We start from the raw sequence: 22,096 nt of genomic DNA, 5'->3' as shown, positions 1-22,096 counted from the left end.
ATGCCTTTTTGTAGTATACGTCTTAAATTGAATTTGATCTGTGAATTATTAAGTTCTTTTGATATTGATACCTACTCAATATATTGAAATGTCTTATGGTTCTAACATGTAAATCCCGACTTGGGATGAAAGTAACCATACGAGCTACCATCATGCTCACAACCAAATAGATTATTTTGTAAGGTTTGAGTGTGAGGAGCCAGCAGGATAACATGAAGATTTATTTATTTTTACTATTGTTATTAATTGAAATTCAATGTATTTGCTATTAAGCTAGTGGAATTTGAGTTTTCAATGTAAGAAAGTTTATTTAAAGTTAAATGATTGAAATAGTAGAAAAATAAATTAATGAGAATGAATTACCATTTATTTATTTTTGGTTGGTCTCTAATTAGTTGTGGAATTGAATGAAAAATTATGTGATGAAAATTAAAAAAATTTCATATTATAACCTCATTCTTCCTAGATTCAGATTTGGGCTTGGCCAACTCAGGTTCTGAATTTTGGGGTGTGACAGATTGGTATCAAAGCCTAGGTTTTAGATTTTATCCAAGGACGTATGATAATGATTAAATTAGTGACCCTAATATAGGACCCTTGCTTTCGTGATTATTTACACTAGAAATATAAACTTAGATTCCCTTGAATCTAAGCTGACATCATATATGGTCTTATTTAAGTTATGCACAGAATAACAGCCCAAATCTAGACCCTAAAGAATTTTTAAAAAATTGTAGCCTACTATAGTAAGTTGGACAACAATAGTAAGTAGAAAATACCTTATTTATAAAAAATCATAACTAATTAAGTACAACTCCGTTTGAGACTATTTAAAAGCCATAGCGTAGACTGCTAAGTTTAGTTTTAAAGAAAAATAATTAGAAATTATAATTCTATAATTTTTTTGTAACGAGTTAGGGTTGTTCTTAAGCTGTCCAAAAATCATTCAATTATGGATAGATAACCTTCACTTTCTGAATTTTTGTATCTTCTTTAGACCTCCGATGATGTTGAAATTTTGCAGTGTGATATTAAATTTATAGATGTATCTTTAGAAATATTTTGATATTTATTTGATACCTATAAGTCCTTGAATTAATAGCGAGAACAAAAACTTTAGAACCTGTAATCTTTGCTCCTAAACCTTGATACATATCTTAACTCAATTTCTATTGAACCTCTGTGTATAAATCTTCTAGACTATTTGACCTTCTTTTCAATCTAATGAAATCTTCAATGTACTAGTATTCCTTCCAATAGATCACAAATTATACCAATAAATGATACGAGTCACAATGCTCCATCAAGAACCCTTGGATCGATGCCCTTGTGTAGCATCCTGAATTTTCTCAACCCGAGTACATACTCATGCCCGAGAATTCCGGGTGTTAATGATGCAAAACTAGGATGCTTTAAAATCACACCTTATTTTTCTTTTCATTTATATCACATCCAGTTACATTTATGAAGATAACCATTAACGAGTGTAAAATCAACTGTATTTATTATTCCATTATATTAAAAGAATTCAATAAATTATCAAATGCCCTCTTAATGAGAGCTTATTACATTATTAAAGCTTGCAGTGGAGATAAACAAAACTAAACATAAAGCTATCTCTTTATTTATTCAGAATAATCATTCGTAAGAGGATTGTCATCCGTGTCTTCAATCTACACATCACCTGCATCATCTATATGGTTGGAGAGGGTTAATGCCCTGCTCATAGTGATGATTATCCTTTAATATTAACAATAATTCAAGAGATTCTTAAAAGTAACGTAAGGGTTCTGATACGCCTCACACTCTACCACTACGAGTGGTATCGGTATGCGCAACCAATATATATGAATGCATACCTAACAAAGTGTGTATGGTTTATCATACGTAGTAATCATTATAGTGTGGAATATAATTCATTGAAAACCCGGCTCGCCCCGCATCCCATAACTGTGGAGATTTTCTAGCGTGTCCAACGCTACCGTGGATTTACGTGAACACATAGAAGCAGCACAACACATGAATAAGATTAATTACATGAAATGGTTTGTTCATGGAGTGACTATTTACGACATCCAATCTCGGAAGTGATGTAACATGCATTTCTGATTACTTACATCGATTTATGCACCACTACCCAAAATTCATGGAATTACGTATCGACCAAGAGGGTCGCTACCTAGAGCGCATTACGTCCATGATAAAATATATGAATCACTAGATGTGAGACCTCTAATACATCACTTGCACCAAAAAACCATGTGAGTTTTGAAATTTCAAGACACATGCCCAAGTCATAAAGGGAGATAGCACAAGGCTAACCTAATAAAGGAGAAAAGTAGCATTAAGTTATCTCAATAATAGAGAAAAGTAGCAAATAGACTAACTCAACAATAATAAGGGGAGAGGAGCAGAAGGCCAACTCAATATAGAGTGCACGCGTCTCTCTCAAAATTGGTAAAGTGCAATGCTTTTATCCATCACCCCACATAAATTCATAAAAATCATGCATAATTAAAATCATACCTGAAAAGGCCAAGCTATATGTCCTAGAGGGGGGGGGGGGGGTGAATAGGACAATGCCAAATAAAACTTATAACAGTGGAATTAAAAAGAAAATGATAGCCAAAGTAAATCACAATGCAGGAAAGTAAAATAACCTCAAAATTCAGATCTTGAGAGGTTGATACAAACGTTGTTCTAAGGACAACCTTACACCAAAAACCAGAGTTTATGGTAGGACAACCTTATTTCTAGAAAGATCTTTGTATCAAGTCTCAAACCGAAGAGGAATACAAAAATAAATATAAACGGAATTGAAATAAATTGCAATGACAAATGTATTGTTCTAGGGACAGCCATACACCATAAAAATGGCAGGGCAACCTTGCTGGAATAACTTTCAAAAGAAATTGAAATATCAAGCTGATAAAAGAATAGCAGAAAATAAATTCTAAACTATTACAACATTCTCACAAAGATTGAATTAAATGATTACAACATTCACCACCATACATACATCCCACAAAAGAATAATTAAAGATTAGAAAAATAAATCAATCAACCACAACACAAGGGTTTATAGTGGTTCACCTGTGTGTTCACCAACTGTTAAACAACAGCCACACAAAATGCTACTCCACTCCTAATATCCTCACACAAGGGATATTAGCGTTCACTAAAAATAGGTTTTCCCAGGTTCACCCAAAACCTTTACAATTGTGTCTTTGTATGTGGGCTTACACAATTAAAAAAACTCCACTTCTTAGTTTTCCTGGCTCTCCTCAGATAACCAATATAACAAGATTTTTTTGACAAATCTTGAAAGAAACCAAAACAAAAAGGAATTTATAATTAAATGTAAAATACCTGATTATCTCCTTCGATGTAGCAGCCCGGTAGAACCAAATCAGAGTAGATGATTGAATGTCCAAGTTCAATGTCCAGTACTCAATTACAATGGTTCTAATTCTAATAGATTTTAAATTAAACCGAATAAGGCTTGCCTTAATTGATTTTGATTCCAAAGAAAGGGAATAATGATTCCTCTTATCAAATCAGATTGGAATAGTAGAAACAAAATCAATTAAATAAAGCTAAGGAAAGAGAATATTAAATAAGCACACTTAGCTTAGACGGAGCACAGAATTATCTCTCAGAAGTTTGACGAAGATTGGATTGAATAGATTAATTAATTCGATAATTTCTTCTGAGATTCGTGCTCTATTTATAGGTGAGAAGATCGTGTCTTCGACTGGTCTAGAGAGCTCTTCGACTAGTCGAAGTAACAACAGATATTTGAAAAATTCGGCGGGATATGCTCTGACCGTTCTACGACTGGTCAAAGCTCTCCTACGACTGGTCGTAGGTTTCCTTCGACTGGTCATAGGTCCTGAATAACTTCGCTGGAATTCGAGTCGAAGATGTTTGACTGGTCGAAGATGCAGTCGACACTGTTCCTACGACTGGTCGAACAGATTCCTGGACTAGTCGAAGCCTAACAGATTTCATCCGAAATTTGTAACAAACTCACGACTGATCGAGGAATTTCTTAGACTGGTCGAAGCAAGTCTAGGACTAGTCGAAGAAGACCTAGGACTAGTCAAAGAACAGAGCAAACTCATATAAAATAAACATTCGGTTTATGTATCCGAAATGACCTACTTCTAAGGTCAACCTATGGTCAATCAAACCTCAACCATGAAGTATGGACATTGAAACATTGGGAGCAAGTGACCTTGAAGTATGAGCATTGAAGTCTTGATGAGTTCAATCTTGAAATCTTGATGTAGCTCAATCTTGAAAGGGTCTTGAGTTCTTTACCAACTGCCTTGTACTCTTTTTGAAGTCTTGCAGCTTGAGTCTTGTCTTATGAGCAGTTCTTTCATTCAAGATTGATTCTTGTACTTGTGAGCTTTGCTTGATGTGAGCTTAGCTTGTTCATGAATGTTGATCCTTGAGAGAGCTTCACTTATGCAAGTTATATATAACATAACAGTGATTTTGGCACCATAAATTTGACAACAAACAGGGATAAAAACTATAGCACTTACAATACCTTAACCATAATTCCTAAAATGATAAGTAATTGATAATGGTAAATCAATCAATTGCATGTAAAGCCATAGTAATATGAAAGTATGTAAAAATAAGATAAATTATATCAACTCAAATTAGTGTAAGCTTTAAAGGAATCACTCATCTCTTACCTCAAAGCACCCTCTTATGTCGTTAGAACTTAGTGTGTGCACTTTAGGTTCAACTTCAATTATAAATTACACAAATTATATGATTAAGGTTTAATCTAGGGTTTCTTCTTTCATCTACGTTTAGGTTAAACAAATTATCATTCTAAATTAGAAATTTAAAATAAGTTGTTATGTAAGAAGGCGACTTACTTTGATCAACACTTACAATTCAACCTGACGAAACAAGTTTAGTGAATACTTTTGTTGAGTCGACTTCGTTTACTCATCTTGAAGAAAAACAACAAATGTTCATTCTTCCACATCATCAACTTGGAATTGGAACCTAACATTTACCGAAGATAGAGAAACGAATGGAGTAATTCACCTCAGCGGTGTTGTGGAAACGTGACTCGAATCTGAATTGTTTGTTGACTCAGTGAGTCACCTATCGACATGCACCTCTCTCTCTCTCTCTCTCCCCTTCACCGTTTCTCCTTGATTTTTTTGTCTCCCTTTCTCCTTTTCTTCTCGTTCTCTCTCTTCTTCTTTTTTTTTTTTGCTGTGTACCTCCTCTAGTGGCAAGGGCTGGTAATTTATATTGGTGGGAGGCCTTTACATTGTTCCTGCGTATCTCATATCTGGAACGTGTCATGTGTGAACAAGTTGCACAAGAGTTTCTTGCGGCTACCTATTTTTCATTTCTCTTAGGTCTCTCTCTTCCCTTCTTTTGGAGGTCAGATCGTGTTCGGATGGTCATCATCTAGATGTCTTGATCCTCATAATGGTGCAGTGTCACGTGAACTGGGATTGTTGTTTGAATGAGGAAGATGATCCCCATTTTAATGGTGGATCATCCTCCATTCCATCTTTCTCCTTCTCTCGTCTGGATGTTCTGGATTGATCAAGGGATGCTTGGGATGATCTAAAAGTGAAGGTTTAGATCCCTTCATTGGTGGGACCAGCAAAAACACTCGCTGTAAGTCAGTTGACTATGCGGATTTGGAAATCTCAGCATCGTGGGGATTCATCCGACCTCCTGGTGCTTTGGGTTGGAGTCAGTTTTCCCTTAGGTGGAGATTAAACGGCTTAGATCGTATTAGGACCAGAATTCTTGGCGTGTAGTTTCCTGTCTCCATCGGGATGATGGTTTCCACACGTTGCAACCAGGTCTGCAAGACTTGATAATGCGACATGTGCAGTTTCCCTATTTCTTCTGGACCACCAGGGTTGGATTTGAATTCTCCATAGAGGAGTTTGAATGGCTCAGATCTAGTGGAATTGGACAGTCGTCGATTTCGAGAGTTATAGTGGGAGGATCATTCACTTTCGTGCATTATCTGGATGCTGCTACAGTGAGTGGGAAGGTGCCGAAGTTGTTTTGGTTACTGGATCTACTTGGGATGTTCTTTAGGAAAATCCATTCCCTCCATTAGCATGAGCAGGTCGTGTTGAGCCATGGGCCAAAAAATGAAGTAAATCCAAGTCTTTGGTGAGCCACAACATATTTGATAATCTAATGCTTCCCAGTGGTTTAAATGTCCATGAAACTTATGTAACTGAGATATTTAGATTGGCTGTGGAATAGGTGGGATCCATTTTTATGACCTTTTGGAAGATCCGCTCCATTCGCCATCTTTGTACCGCTATGTTAGGACACAGGTTCAAATATGAGGCAATTTGGTTAGTCAAAGTAGACCGCATAGTGTGACCAAGTAGCAATCAACACTCACCGTTAAATCTTTATCGTTGAACAGTGCCACGCATTTGACATCCCTTAATTACAAATTTGCCATCCATTCCTTGACCATCTTCTGACGTTCGTTATGTTAGAGTGTACTATCCAAATGCCCTAAAATTTAATGGGTATCCTTTATTTTTCATGCTCTTTTTATGGGTCAAGTTTGGGCCTCGATCTCCAAAAGATGTCCAAGATGCTCTTTTAAATAGTTAACACACTTCGTACTTCAGAATCATGGTTGTACACATCTAATAGAAACATTACCTAGTGGTTTGGATATATGACCTAAGATCTTCATTATGAATGAATTATCCTAATATTCGGTTGGCCCGTTTGGGGGATCCAAATACAATGGATGGTCAGATGACATGCTAAAAATAGGAAAACTTAATGGTTGGTACTCTAACCGTGTATATAGGTGTATGTACGATCAATTTTGTAAATAGATGAACACAAGTGAGTTTTTGAGGTGATCAAGAGGTAGGACGTGAGTACTATTAGATTTGAGTGAATTGTTTGCATAGATGAGTTTTACACATTGTACTTTTGATGATGGGTTAAATCTATTCTAAAAGGAGAGCTTATGATGTCCTAGAGAGGGGGTAAATAGGACAATGCCAGATAATCAAAATAAGTGCTGAATATGTAAATAAAACAAAGATCTCAATTGCTTGAGTATTGAAACTTTGATTCTAAATAATTCGTAGACAACCTTCACCTAAAGTTTTAGGCAGGACAACCTTATTTCATGATTTTCTTTAAAATCAAAAATTCAAACTTGTAAGAGTAAATTAAAGAATTACAACATTTACCACACCACTGAAATTAAATGCATTCAATCCACCACAAATAAAAATAAGGCATTCACCACATGGCACAAAGAATTATAGTGGTTTGGTGCTTTAAAAACAGCCACACCTACTCCACTCCCAAAATTACTTCCCTCGTAATTTTGGCTTTCATTATGAAAAGGCTTTCTTAGGGTCACCTTAATAAGCTTATACAATTCCTTGTGATTTTCACGGGCTATCACAATAAAAACCTAAACTAAGATTTTACCAAGCTATCTCAAACAAAACCTTAACTGAGATTTTCACAGGAGATCTTAGAAAAACCTAAAAAGAGTTTATAGAAGGTAAACTTATCTTCATTTTAGAAGACATAGCAAAAGCTTGTAGCAGAAGGACCTCTTTCTTGAATGTAGATGGTTCCTTGTTTAGTCAGATAGAAAGGGTTTAAGGTTATATTGATTTTAATTATGTTAAACCCAAAAGCTACTTAATTCAATTCTCTTAGATCTCAAAGAGTAGTATAGTTTACTTTATTAGATTTAAACTTGAAAGATCTGAGATTAAAGGGAATTAAAAAACCTATTTAAATAAATTATAAATATCGTCCAATAGCTTGCTAATAACTTAAGCTTCTTTCTCTCTTGTAGAAGAATTTTGATAATTAACTTGCGTCATTCAGAATAAGAGAAAAACTCAATTTATAGGCAAAGAAGTTAGAACTTCAGCTAGCCCGAGATAGGCTTTGACTAGCCAAAGTTCAGTAGATTCGGTTTCACGGATTTCAAATTGCACGGGATAAGGATTATCTAAAATTCAATTGGCCCAAGGTCAACTTCGGTTGGCCAAACAGCACAATTCAGTTAAGCCAAATTTAACCTTTGGCTGGCCAAATTCCCCCAAATTCTAAAAGTTGAAGTTGTTGGAATTTGACCTGAACTTTCTCGGGCTGGCTGAATTTCAAGCTCGGGCTAGCCGAATTTACAACAAAAGTTGTTATTCGCTTCAAGCTTGAAGTTGGGTTGGCCAAGAAAACTTAGGTTGGCCTAGAATACCAAACAAAACAAGTATAAAAACTCATAATTAAACAATTTTGAAAGCATATAGTCTTAAGGTCTTTCTAGGGTTTTATACTACCTAAGATATATCAAATATCTTATTCAAATTGGCTTGATCTTTGTCTCGGACTTCATCTTGAATTTGAGCTCGATCTTTTCTTGAACATTAGGCGATCTTGAGCTTGATCTTTTCTTGAACATAGACCAATCTTGAGCTTTATCTTCTCTTGAACATAAACTAATCTTGAGCTTGATCTTCTCTTAAAGATAAACCAATATTTGAAGATCTACTTTGAAGTGGTTTGTGTTTACGAAATTTGACAACTTGTGAGTGCTCAACATCCTAGCACTTACATATTAATAAGTGGTGAATGAGATGAATGGATTAAAATCTCAATCTAATGCATGAAGAGTAGATGTAGAGATCAAATAGCTAGTTTACTTTGATCGGGTGGTCTAAAAATTAAAATCAACGGTCAGATGGCTTGATCTATGGATGAAGATTATTCTCAACGGTTAGATTCATGTTGGAGAATGGATGCAAAGTTAGGATAGCTAAATTGGTATCATATACATGTTTCATGGTAACACTCAAGAACTTTCAATAATCGAGTATTGAAAAGTTCAGGGTGTTACACCTTGGGAGTAGATTTCTTGTGAGTAGAATACTAGACAATCTTAGCAAACCTTGATAGATTGCAAGAAAAACTTTGTGTTAGACACAATGTTTGACCAAACCTACATCCACACCATCCTTGCCCTTTTCTGAAAATCCTGTTACAACTGAGGATTTAAAGACTATGTTGCACACCATGCCCAATCGCCTTGCCTCGAGTACCAGCACGATTGTTGTCTCCACATCTTAGAAGTTTCTATATTTGTAGACTCGAGGGACACCTAGGCCTCTACATCAACATCGCCTCGTCTTTGACAACCACAGAGTCAAGGGTCGTCACCTCAAAAAGTCTATGGACCATCTCCACAAACTACGTCACTATCTACGTACTAACCATTCACAATGTACTCTTCAACACTACTGTCACCTTGAGATCACCTTCGCCAAGGCGTTATAGTCGTAATTGAGGTCACGATAGTAAGAACTATCTATGAGACATCTAAGAAGCCACCTCAATATCCATATCTACATGTTAGATCTCTCCAGCATCAACAACCAAGGCTATAAGGACTGGCGCCAGAACCTCAGATTCACATGCACACTTACACCACAACACCATCCTTAGAAAACACGATTCAGCCTTGCATGGACACATCTTAGCAATGTGAAGACCCATCTCAAGATTTGAATAATCTAGCACTGCCCCGAAATGACTAGATGCAGGCATACGATGTCGCTACACCACCATGCGAAGACCCTACACCATCAACGAAAAAAACTTACTCCACATATAGGCACCAAGATTCAATCTGGGGCAAGATTGCACCAACCATCGCACAATGGATCAAGTATGACAGCATCGATTGCATGTAGTGACAAACATAATGTTCGAAGACTCAACCATAGCATTGGGCTTCCTCATAACCATGCTAATTAACTCGACATCAACAATGTCAAAAGACTCCTCAACAACCATCGCAACATTGATGGTTAAAAATGCTTGATTTTAACGGGATCACTCGAAATGAACAAGTATTCAGGTTCCTAGCATATTGTCACTCGCCTATTTTCGATCCTCCATCCCTGGACATCACCATTAGCTAAACAATCACACATCTTACTCCAGCTCTAATTGGCCAATTTATTGGTATTCCCACCAAACTGTAGGGATTTGTAGAATACGATTTCAATTCATTGGATATTTAATCTGAAATCGTTAAGTATTTCTGCTATGGCAAAAACATTCCCTAGCATGAAGGGAATGCTCTGCATGGATCCCACATACCCCCTAAATTCCATATCCTTCACGAAAATTTCAGTTCAAATGTTTATCCTAGGGGTACTAACAAATCAGATCTTACTCCATTCATGTTGGGTATACTCTATGCTATCTGTTATAAAGCATAACTTTGTCTGCCAACTCTTATTCTTCATGAGTTGGCAATCGCGGTCCAAGGCACTAGAGATACTTATATTCTATTCCCTCATCATATCTACTGTAAGACCCGACTCGAGTTCATGTGTATGTATGTGTGTGTAGGTATGCATTTCGTTTCTCTTGTTTCCGCGGTCCTAGCGGTCAAATTCCGGTGACCCGTGACTTTCGATTAGTGTTTGCGGTCATCCTCAAGTTCGGTCACAAAGATCCGACCCGGATCAACCCAAATTTAGTGCCATAGCAATTACATCGTTGTGTCTCGTGCGGCAATCCGAGTTGTAGTCATGAGTTGTGGGCCGCGCTCATTCTAAGCTGTTGACGTGTGATTTGGTGGGACCCACCCTAACATTGCACATTTTTCCATGATTGATGACATCATCCTATGCATAGCTTTCTAAGAAGGCTACTTTATAGCCTACCCTATAGCCTTCCTAGACTAGGCATGGGTTGCTTCTCCTATGACTATGATTGCTTTTATCTTCTCTAAACCATCATTGCTAGCCTCTTTTAGAGAAACTAATCATTTCTCTTGGCTACATCTCCCTAGCATTCCCATTTTCCTCTCACTTTCTCCTTCTCTTCTCCTTGCTAAAGCCCAAACCGTCCCCACCCTCTCCCTTTCTCCAGACCTCCTTCTCTTTAATCCCCTCCAATCTAACCATTCCCAACTCATCTCCACCATAGAAAGCTTTTCCTTGGAGCTAGAGGATCATTGTGGTGAAGGATTGAAGATAGATCTTAAGGTGGGTGTTCCTTAGATAGAAATTTCTAATTTCTTTGATTCCTTAGATATTCTTTCCATTTCTTTCATTTTGAAGCTTGTGGGGCCCATCAAATGATGGTGGTGGTCCCCATATCTTCATGGATGTGGCTTATAGCCCATCCTTTGTGCATGCATGATCCATGCAAGGGGCCATTCTCCATGGACCCCTACATGGTTTTCTTTCTTTATTCAAGGATCCTTGGGTCATCTAGACCCTTGATCCTTGGTGGAGATGGTATCTCCCCCATAGATCTTGAGTAGGATGAGTTATGCTCATGTGGAACCGTGTAAATTAAGATATAATGGATGATTGTGATTGTGTGATGAAGGCAAGGGCCTCAATGTGGTGGAGCTCCTTCCCTTTTGGCCGGATTCTTTTATTTTTCTTATTTATAACTCTGAAATCAAGATGTGTGTGGCCCACCTTGCAGCCTGGAACCATCTAAACCATCCAAAGAGGGAGGACGTCCTTGACAGTCCACCCTTGGACGTTGGGGCCCTAAATGTACCCAAAAAGGGTACATGTAAATGATATTTATTGATAGAAATGGTCTGAATGTTTATGGGGCCCATTGGGGTGGTCCATACCATAATTTCCATGGACTGATTTCCTCTTTTATAGTGATTGTAATTATTTTATTTCAGTATTATGTTGCTTTTCAGAAACTATCTAGATAGATATTTGGGCTGTCTTAAGCTTAGTTTTTGGGATAATTGATGGGGTGTTTGGTCCCATTTAATATATGCCTCTTGAAGGTCTGGACCCCACCTAGATGTCCCCCAAATTTCAGCCCTATCCAACCCCGATTAAGGCCCCAAATGTGTGGCCCAAGTGAGGTGGACAGTCTGGATTTTCTGGACTATTTCCAGCAACATATCAGTGTGGAATTCTATAAATATAAAATAATTTTCATTGGTGGACCACATTCGTGGACCCCACCTTATAGTACATATGTGAGGAGACCTAAAACATATTTTTCTCAAATTTTTTTAGGCCATTGATCCACCCTATTGGAGGCTCAAATCAGGGTCCATCAAAATTTTGCACTTAGCAGATTTTTTAGATAGTTTGAATTCCTTAAATTAATTAAAATACTTTTTCTACTTCAAAAATTCTAAAATTTTATAGAGAGGTGTCCCACCTATGGTAAGACCTACCTACCAATTTTTGGGGCCAAATAATCCTTGTGCACACTGTGACAAGGGCTGGACCGGCCCACTAGGCTGAGACGCCTAGGTTAAACAGATTTTCTGAACAATCTATTTTCTTTAAATTAATTAAAATACTTCTGCTATTCTAAAAATTCCAAAATTTTATATAAAAGTAGTCCACCCATGTTAGGACTCATCTATTAATTTTTGGAGCCAAAGGACCCTTGTGCATTTGGTGACCAGGGCTGGACCGGCCCATTAGGCTGAGACACCCAGGCTGAGATGTCCAGCCATGGCTAGGCCGTCCACCCCCTTGTGGGCCTATCTTGATGTATTTGTTACCCCATCATCCATCCATCTATGGTCCACATGGGATGTGACACCTCCTTGAGAATTTTTTCATTTTTGAGACCTAATTTAATGTGTTTTTGGGCCAATTGCCCAGGCCCATAGGACCCTTCACCTTGGGACGCCTAGGCCCATTGGACTGTTGCTGGACTTCCAATCCAGCAGCATGGTCCACCTATTTTATGTGTGTAATCCAGTCCTCCCATCTGGTGTGACTCACAAAGATATGTGTGCGCCACCAGGGAACATATACCTAATTTATATTAATTATTGTTGCGCCCCGGCAGGCCCAAAATATAGGCGGGCTAGAAATTCAGCAATGGGCCCAAAATGGCCACCCCTAGTAGCCTATTATGGGGCAGCATTGCCCACCAAATTAAGGGTGGATTATGCACATAAGATTGTCATTTTCTAAGGTGTCTTTGGGCTTCATTTATATATGCTTGGAGGCCCAGTTCCATTGGATTTTATTTTGGATCTATGTTCATAGTTTGGATTGGCCTTGGTAGGCCCATTTATCTTGGAATCTTCTAGTTAGGTTCTTGACCTTTGGGCCTGTATCTCATCTCTTATTGTGATGGGTTTGTGGACTATAATGTGCAAGTAGTTGGGGCCTTGGCTGCTCACCAAAATAACCTTGTACCTGAGCCAAGTTGTGAGGCCCAACTCACTTGGATGAAGCATAGAAATTGCCCACATGGTTGGATTACCGGGCTACCCACTAGGCCCACCACAATATATGAATTTGTGACTTTCATGGTTGGCCCAAACCTTGCTTAAGGGCCCACCATATTGCCTATGTGTTGGGCTTTGAGTATAGTCCACTAGGCCATGGATTTCTTTATGCCTCGGGCCTTATTCCATGCTCGCGTAGTAGTGGGCTGCCTTTTTGAGACCCAGTTGAGGTTGGATGTCCTCCTTGGTGACCTAAGGTAGGCCCATAGGGTTGTTATAGGTGGTTGAAGGCCCACCTTGGACCCTCGTTAGGACCGCTTATTCCCTTAAGCTTATATATTGTCCTCCTTAGCTTTGTGGGCTACCTCAAAGTATTAATCCCCCACTAGAGGGTTTTTCCTTGAATTAATTATCTAAGTACCTAGACTTGATTCCCTCCTTAGGAAGGAGGAGTTTGTTTTAAGTCATCATCGTCGTATGACGCACCCTCGTGACCCATATGCATCATAGAGTGTTTGGATTGCATTTGTGTGTGGTCATTGAGTTGATATGATAGAAGGATGGAGTTCCCCTCTTGTGCACATTGAGTGCTTGGAGCTAATGCATGATTTGTTTACGTGACTTATGCATCTAGCATCGCATCTCATGGACATTATCGCCCTTGCTTCATCAGGGCCTTGCCTCCACTGGCATATTTGTGGATGGATGTATGTGGACACTGAAATATATCATTTGAGCGTTGGGGTGCATAAGATATCCTTGAGTGAAAGCCCCTAAACCTTCAAGGTACCTAAAAGATGCCTCAACGCCATAACCGAGTGAAAATCATGAGCGCCTAAGTGCTTTACCCCGTTAGGCCACGTCTTCCACTATCATGTGGTCAGTTGAGATAGGATGTGGCCTTATCCACCTAAGTGAGAGGGCATGACTAGGCTAAGTCTGACTAGCTCATGAAGGGGTCTGCTACCATCGAGCCTTGCTAGTGGTTGGTTATCCACAGGTAGGTAGTGTGGTCTCTTATGCTTGTTGACTCTGCGGTCTTGATAGCAGCAATCATCCTATAGTGCATCAGACTCCGGTGATATTCCTTATGATGGAACTGTATGGGATATGTGGATTGGTTATTAGCATTGACATCACTTCGTATTGCATTGATATCGGCTGTATAAGCCTTATTGCATTGCATAGCTTTAGTATGGCTTCCTACATTCATAACTTAGCCTTGACTAGGCTCATGGCATTAACATTGATCATATTTCCCTGTTGTATCTCCTATTATTCTTCTGCGCACTGTTGTCACACACTTTCACCACCCTCTAAGCTTTCTATAAGCTTATGCACTATTGATTCGTGTAAGAGATCCTAGGTCGGCATCGTAGTGGCAAAGCTTGGATAGGAGTTGAGCCGAGGACCCCAGTGTTGCAAATCTTCTTTCTTCTTCTTTTGTCATCAGATGTATTTCCTTTCAGCCTTGTATCTAAATTTCAAATTTATAGTGGATTTTATAACGTGCCCCTTTGTTATTTCTGATATTTACTTACTTTGATCTTGGGTATGTTCGCATTGGAATGAATATGTGGTTATGAAAATCCTCCTTATAGGATCCCAGGATCAGAACCTGCCTCAGGAGCCAAGATGGGGTACTACGGAGGTTGTTGCGGCCAGAACCGGCTATCGGGTTCCTTGTGAGTCCGGTTACCGAGTCTGGGGTGTGACATCTACCTTCTATCTCGACATGTGGGATTGATTCCCACTACAAATCACCTTAGAACTCCTCGCAAGTTCACATTGTCAAATATCAAGAGAATGGGTCTGCAGGATACACCAGCTTCTTCTTCAACTCCTCATCATGATGACACCATGGGAGAGATAGAAGCTAAGGCAACAAAAATAAAGGCAATGGAGACAGAGGCCGCTGAAATAGAAGATGAGAGACAACCAACCAGTGATGTTTCGTTCACCCCAGTTACACGCACCCGTCGTCATATTGGCCAGCGCGAGTGTCGAGCCTCGATCATACATCAACTTCACCAACAAGATGTGCACTTGTCGCAATTGGAGCAGATCACTGGAGCCATGCAGAGAGGATTGGAGTGAGTGGAGAAGGTGATTCAGGACCTGATTTCAGCCATCACATGCCAACGCGATGACACTGTGCCACACAGAACCGGCCCTTTCACCTAGCCTGACCTGTAGATGGAAATGTAAGGTCATTGGCTCACTTATCAGTTATTTTTTGGATAAACTAGCTAATCTGATTAAGTCTTAATTCTTTATCTTTATGAGATTAATGTGTACCCTTGTGGATGTATGTTGTCATGATGAGACATTTTTTTTTTTAGACGTTGATGCCCTTAAGGGCTTCTTTTGTCTTTTTGGATGATACACTACCCAAGCTTGGGGTAGTTCTTTTTTTTTTTGTGAATGAATGATGATATCTTATACCCCTTTGACTTATGATGATGCCATTCATGTTCTAAGTAGGTATATATCTTATGGCATGCCTAGTTCACATTACAGTTCGTACTTTATATGTCTCTATCTTATGAACTTATGTGATAATTCATCCTCTAGCCTTGGATACGACTGAACATTCCATACTTTAGTTTAATTGGCCTATTTCTTTCATATACTATCCTTTGCCAATGACTAACAGGAGAACTATATGCTCCAGGTTTACTGTTCTTTGTTTGTTTTGAAAATCTTAAATGCAGGAACTTAGGGGGAATATGAACAAAGAGGGAGCTACAACACTCAAGGCCATTTTTATTTTTAAAAATTTGTAATAGCTTGAGTGGTTTGTAATATCTATGGTTTGTTAGTTGTTTTATCACGTAATTGACAAATGGGGAGATTGAAAGTGCCCTTGTTTGTCAATATACATGAGTGTTGAGTCTGTCGGTCAAGTGAGCCCTAAGATGAAAACATCAAGACCAAGATGCTTCAAAGATGAAGGCTCATGTTGATACTCAAATATTGCATATTTTCACTCATCTATATCTTAGTTTTATAAACATGATAATGCTTAAAGGTATATTTTGTGCGTGTTTATGTTGCAAGGTGAATTTAAGAGCTTGGATTGAAAAGAATGCTAAAAGCATGGATTTAATGCTCAAGAATTTTCAATGCATAGAGTGGATCTTTGGAGACTAAGATTGTAGATTTCAAGACTCCAAGATCCAAGATAACCAAGTAGAGAAGCAAGTCAAAAGAACGACGGACTGAAACTCACTTCATTACCTATGTCATCGACTACTATTGTATGACATCGAAGCCATGGTTCGATGACATCGAATTTTTACATGAAAATCAAGTTGGTCGCTAGACATATTGTGTGTCATTCTCGATTACTCATAGACTCCCTCGATGACATCAAACACAGCTCGATGACATCGAATTTTTTGAAGAATTATGAAGCAACTTGATGGACTATTTTAGACGCTTTTTCGATTACTCGAAGACATGTTCGATGACTCGAAGCATCGCTTGATGACAACGAAGGAAGGTTCAATGACACAGAGAGTTACATAGTGCGAAAGGAGAAAAGGCGCAACTTATGGATTCAAACCCCTTTGATGACATCGAAGGCATTACGCAGAGTTACACGGATTGCGTAAATTGTTGCGATTTTGCGAACTTAGGTTATAAATATGGGTTTCCTAGGTACTTTTTAAGAGATCTAGGGTTCAGAGGAGCAGAGTAAAGGGGTAGAGCCTTCATCCAAGAGTTTCTTATTCTCTTCTTCTTAGTTTTTAATAGGGTTGTACATCGAGCTGAGTCGAGTCAAGGTGGGCCAAGCTCAGCTTGACTCATCCATGTTATACTCGAGTTCAAGCTCGAGCTCGAGCTTGCCCTTAAGCTCAACATTGAAGCTTGGCTTGTTTGCCAAAGCTTTCGAGTCAAGTTCGAGTCGAGCTAATGGTTCGAGTTGAGTCGAGTTTACCTTAGTAGAGTAAGGGAAAGAAAAGGAGGGAATGGAGAAGAGTAGGGTCGGGTAGGGTTTTTTAGTAAAAACTTTTAGGTTTTAACTTTTTTTAAAAAATTAATATGTATATATATATATATATATACATATTATATTTAATATCAATATAATATATATAATATATATTATTAAAAAATATTACTCGAGCCAGTCGAGCTTGAGCTCGAGCTTCGAGTTGAGTCGAGTTGAAATACACCATAGTCGAACTCGGCTTGAACTCAACTCGAGCTTTAGTAAATAAGCTGGACTCGCCTTGAGTCAGCCTTTCAAGCCGAGTCAATCCGAGCTGAGTTGAGCCGAGTCGAGTGAGCTTTTCGAGCTAGCTTGACTCGTGTATAGCCCTACTTTTTAATGCTTTTTTTGAGGATTTTAGATCCAATCATGTTTATGGTTGGCTAAATCTTTTAGCTAGGGCTAAGGGGTGAAGCCTGTAGCATGATTGAGATGTTTTTCTTGTTTGATTCTTATTCTTGTCAAACTTCTTTAATCTAATTTGATATTTAAGGAATACTTTCAGTTTTTAATGGTTTATTGTGACTCAAATTACAATAGATAGGCAATAGCTTTCAGTATCTTCTTTTCCTGATTTGAGATTGTGAAGATAGTAAATCCTGTTGTTCACCATCGTTTCCTGGGTGTGGTTAGATGATGGAATCACTTCCAATCCTCATAAATCTCATCCGTTGAGAATTAGGTCAATGAAAGTTCAAATTGATTTTATTGATATATCTTCCAATTGGATAGGATAGGACTCCAATTCCAATTGTGTTTCTTGAATCAAATAAGGAAACATCCTAATAGCTGCAAGTAGATCCCTAAAAACCCTAGTTCCCACCTTTGAATTCTTAAGTTTCTAATTAAATACCTCACAATTATTTCTTTTTTTCCAATTTAGATTTAGATCTTCTTCTAGTTTTGATTTAGTTACTTTCAGAATAAACACGAGCTTAGTCTCTGTGGATTTGACCTCAGTCTTACTGAGATTATTACTACTTCGTGACCCTACATTGGGGTTGTGAACAAGTTTTTGGCACCGTTGCGAGAGACTAACGGTTGTGTTTTTCTGAAATTGATTAGTTTTGGAATTAGGTTAAGATTAGAGTTTATTTACTTTCTAATTTTAGGTTAGGGTTTTTCTGAATTGTTTTTAGAAACTAACTTGCTTTTACTTAAGGGCTGAGAGTGTTTCACGCTCAAGTGGGTCTGTGATAGCACTCAACGTCTCTTGAGTGAAGGAGGATCTATCCATCAAAGGATTAGACACCACCAGAGATCCTCAGAGTCAATTGAAGTTATTGTTGCCAATCAACCTCTAAATCCACCTCAACTTAGGGTTGAGGAAACCCAAGATGAAAACGAGGTGCATCAAGCACCCCTACCTCATACTTTATGAGATTATTTATAATCGGCAAGGGTTCGGCAAGGGTGAACATACCTTGATGCATGGTTTTTTCAGAAAGCTCATGAAACATGGATATCAAGCCAAGTGTGATCCAACTCCTTCCAAAATTCCATGGACTTGAATATGAAAAATCCATATTTACACTTGAAAGAGTTTGATGAGATCATAGCCACCTTCTATTTTCCTAACATGTCTAAGGACACAATTAGGTTGAAACTCTTTCTCTTTTCTTTAAAAGAGAAAGCTAAGACGTGGCTGCACTCACTACATCCACGATCCATTGTTAGATGGAACAACATGACAAAGGAGTTCATAAAGAAAAATTTCCCATACCACAAAACGAAAACCCTCAGAAAGTCAATCATGAACTTCGCCCAAAAGGAAAATGAAATATTCTTCCAATGTTGGGAGTGGTTCAAGGATCTTGTCAGTTCATGCCCACAACATGGTTTTGAAACGTGGCACATCACAAACTTCTTCTATGATAGACTGACATCTTTCATGCACCAATTGGTCGGGACAATGTGCAATGGGGAATTTATGAACAAAAATGTTGACGATGTGTGGGATTATTTTAATAGACTTGCTGAAAACGCACAGTCATGAGACATCTCCCCAAAACCTAGCGCCACTTCTAAGCCTACTCAATCAAAGGAGAGGGAAAGAATATATCTTCTGAAAGAGGAAGATGATATAAATGCTAAAGTAGCTAATCTCACAAGGAAACTCGAGGCCATGAAACTTAAAAGGGATAAGGCTAAGGAAATTATTTGCGGTATTTGTGCTTACAATATTCATACGACTGAAAATTGTCCAACAATACCTACTTTTTAAGAAATTTTGAATGAGCAATCGAATGCCGTAAATAATTACCAAAGGCCTTTCAAAGGACCCACCTCCAATACACACAATCCTAGTTAGAGAAATTATCCGAACTTCAGTTGGAGGAATGGATAAACTGTTACTCCTCAAGGATTCCCTAATCAAATTCTAAATCAAGGGAAACCTCAAGAGGATCCGATTCTAAAGCATCTTCAAAATCAAGAGCTTTTCAATCAGGGTATACTACAAGCCTTTTAAGACCTTACAAAGGCTATACAAGGGCTTGAGACAAAAAATATGATTGGGGAAAAAGGAAGTCTTCTAGCTCAACCTCTTCTCAATCCAAAATAGCAATATGAGGTTAGTGACCCAAGCTCTTCAAATCAGATGGAGCAAGGTAAGTCTATCACCACTCTTAGGAGTGGGAAGACCATTGATAAAACCATTCCGGTTAGGGCTGAAAAGCCTAAGGACTCGGAAGAAGACAATAATGATAGATCTAGTACTACAAAAGATTTAGAACCGGAACCTCAACGCAAGCCAATTGCTCCATTTCCCCAACGGTTGATTGCACCAAAACCTCTCTCTAACTCTCAGGATATTCTAGAAGTATTGAAATAAGTGAAGGTCAACATTCCTCTACTGGATGCCATTAAACAAATACCTTCATATGCCATATTTCTAAAAGACTTATATATGACCAAAAGACGGTAAAATATTTAAAAGAAAATCTTCTTAACAGAAAAAGTAAGTGCCATCCTAAAGGAAGATGTGCCACAAAACTACAAAGATCCTGGTAGCCCAACCATCTCTTATGTCCTTGAGAATTACCAGATTAAACACACACTTCTTAACTTATGAGCAAGCGTAAATCTGATCACATACTAGGTTAACGAACAACTAGGTTTAGGTGAATTAAAACCCACCTGGAACACATTACAACTCCCCAATCGCTCAGTTCGTGTACTAAGGGGGATAATTGAGAATGTGTTTGTCCAGGTTGATAAATTCTACTACCTAGTAGATTTTATCATCTTGGATACTCAACCCATCGTGGACATGAGCACTCAAATTCCAGTCATTCTTGATCACCCATTCCTTGCCACATCAAATGCAATCATGAATTGTAGGAATTAAGTCATGAATTTGTCTTTTGGGAATATAACATTTGAGCTTAATATCTTTTTCAATATGATCAAACAGATAGAGGATGATGACAATGCCCACGATATTAACTTGATTAATTCTTTCACGAAAGATAGAACACTTCTGACCTTATCCCCTGACCCTTTAGAGACGTGCCCGACCCAATCCCATGATTTAGTTGATGATATGATTAGGGAGATGGGAACCATACTGGATACCATGCCAGTACTTGAAGCTAATCGATGGAGTCCATAATTTGAAGAATTACCCCAAACTGATGTAGTGTCTCTACCATCTAACCTCAAGGCATCAAAGCTTGACCTAAAACCTTTACCCTTTGATTTGAAATATGTCTATTTAGGTCAAGATGAGACATACCCGGTGGTGATTTCTTTCCACCTTGAGTAAGAACAGGAGAGTATGATTATCTTTACTCTCATTGAGCACAAAGGAGCCCTTGGATGGTCGATTGTGGACCTCAAGGGAATTGACCCTTTGATTTGTCCTCACCGCATTTATCTAGAGGATAACATGAAGACCTCCCGGTAACTACAACATAGATTAAATCGAAACATGAAGGAAGTGGTTAAGGCTGAATAAGAAGTCCGGAATCACCATCATAGCTGTCATACCCCAGACTCGGTGATCGGACTCACAAGGAACCCGATAGTCGGTTCTGGTCGCAATATCCTCTGTAGCACCCCATTCTCGGCTCCTGAGGCAGGATTCCGATCCTAGAATCCTACAAGGAGGATTTTCATATCATAATTCCAATCCTTTAGAGTATACCCGGGATCATAGCAAGTAAATCTCATAAATAAACCACAAACAAACTGTAAAATCCATTATGAATTTGAATTTTGCAAGTACAAGGTTCAAAAGGAAATACATATGTAGAAAGAGGGAAGGAAGGGACTACAATAGGTCCTCAACTCGCGCCAACCAAATCCACAGCTCCTCCACTACTGTACTGACTTAGGATCTCTTGTATACATCAATCGTGCATAAGCTTATAGAAAGCTTAGAGGGTGGTGTAAGGTGCTTAGAAGAAGGTAGGGAAGAATGCAGAAGGAAACATGAATGGTGCCAATGCCACTAGCCGTACCAAGGTTATGCAATGCAATACTTGAGTACTAGGTGCCATGTCAAGGCGATGCAATATAAGGCTTATACAGCCGATACCAATGCAATGCGAAGTAATGCTAATGCTCATAACCAGTCCATATATCCCATATAGTTCCATTATAAGGAGTATCACCAGGGTCTAATGCACTACAGGATGACTGCCGCTCTTAAGACCACACAGTCAAATGAGTGTAAAAGACCACACTACCTGCCTGTGGATGGTCAATCACTAGCAAGGCTCGATAGTAGCAGACCCATTCACGAGCTGATCAGACTCAGCCTAGCCATGCCCTCTCACTCAGGCGGATAAGGCCACATCCCATCTTAATCGACTACACGACAGTGGGAGACG

General features: G+C 38.6%; 1 non-coding gene across 1 annotated transcript; it reads right to left on the bottom strand.

Moving 5' to 3' along the window:
- Window positions 1–18,996: 18,996 nt before the first annotated feature.
- LOC131222034 (small nucleolar RNA R71) lies at window positions 18,997–19,103 on the bottom strand. The gene has a single exon (XR_009159743.1). It is a non-coding gene; the product is annotated as a small nucleolar RNA R71 (small nucleolar RNA).
- Between the last annotated feature and the right edge of the window lie 2,993 nt (window positions 19,104–22,096).

The sequence above is a fragment of the Magnolia sinica genome, chromosome 12 (genome assembly GCF_029962835.1).
Source record: "Magnolia sinica isolate HGM2019 chromosome 12, MsV1, whole genome shotgun sequence".
Classification (NCBI taxonomy): domain Eukaryota; kingdom Viridiplantae; phylum Streptophyta; class Magnoliopsida; order Magnoliales; family Magnoliaceae; genus Magnolia; species Magnolia sinica.
The sequence above is the reverse complement of the archived record's forward strand: the minus strand, read 5'-3'. Positions and strand labels throughout refer to the sequence as shown.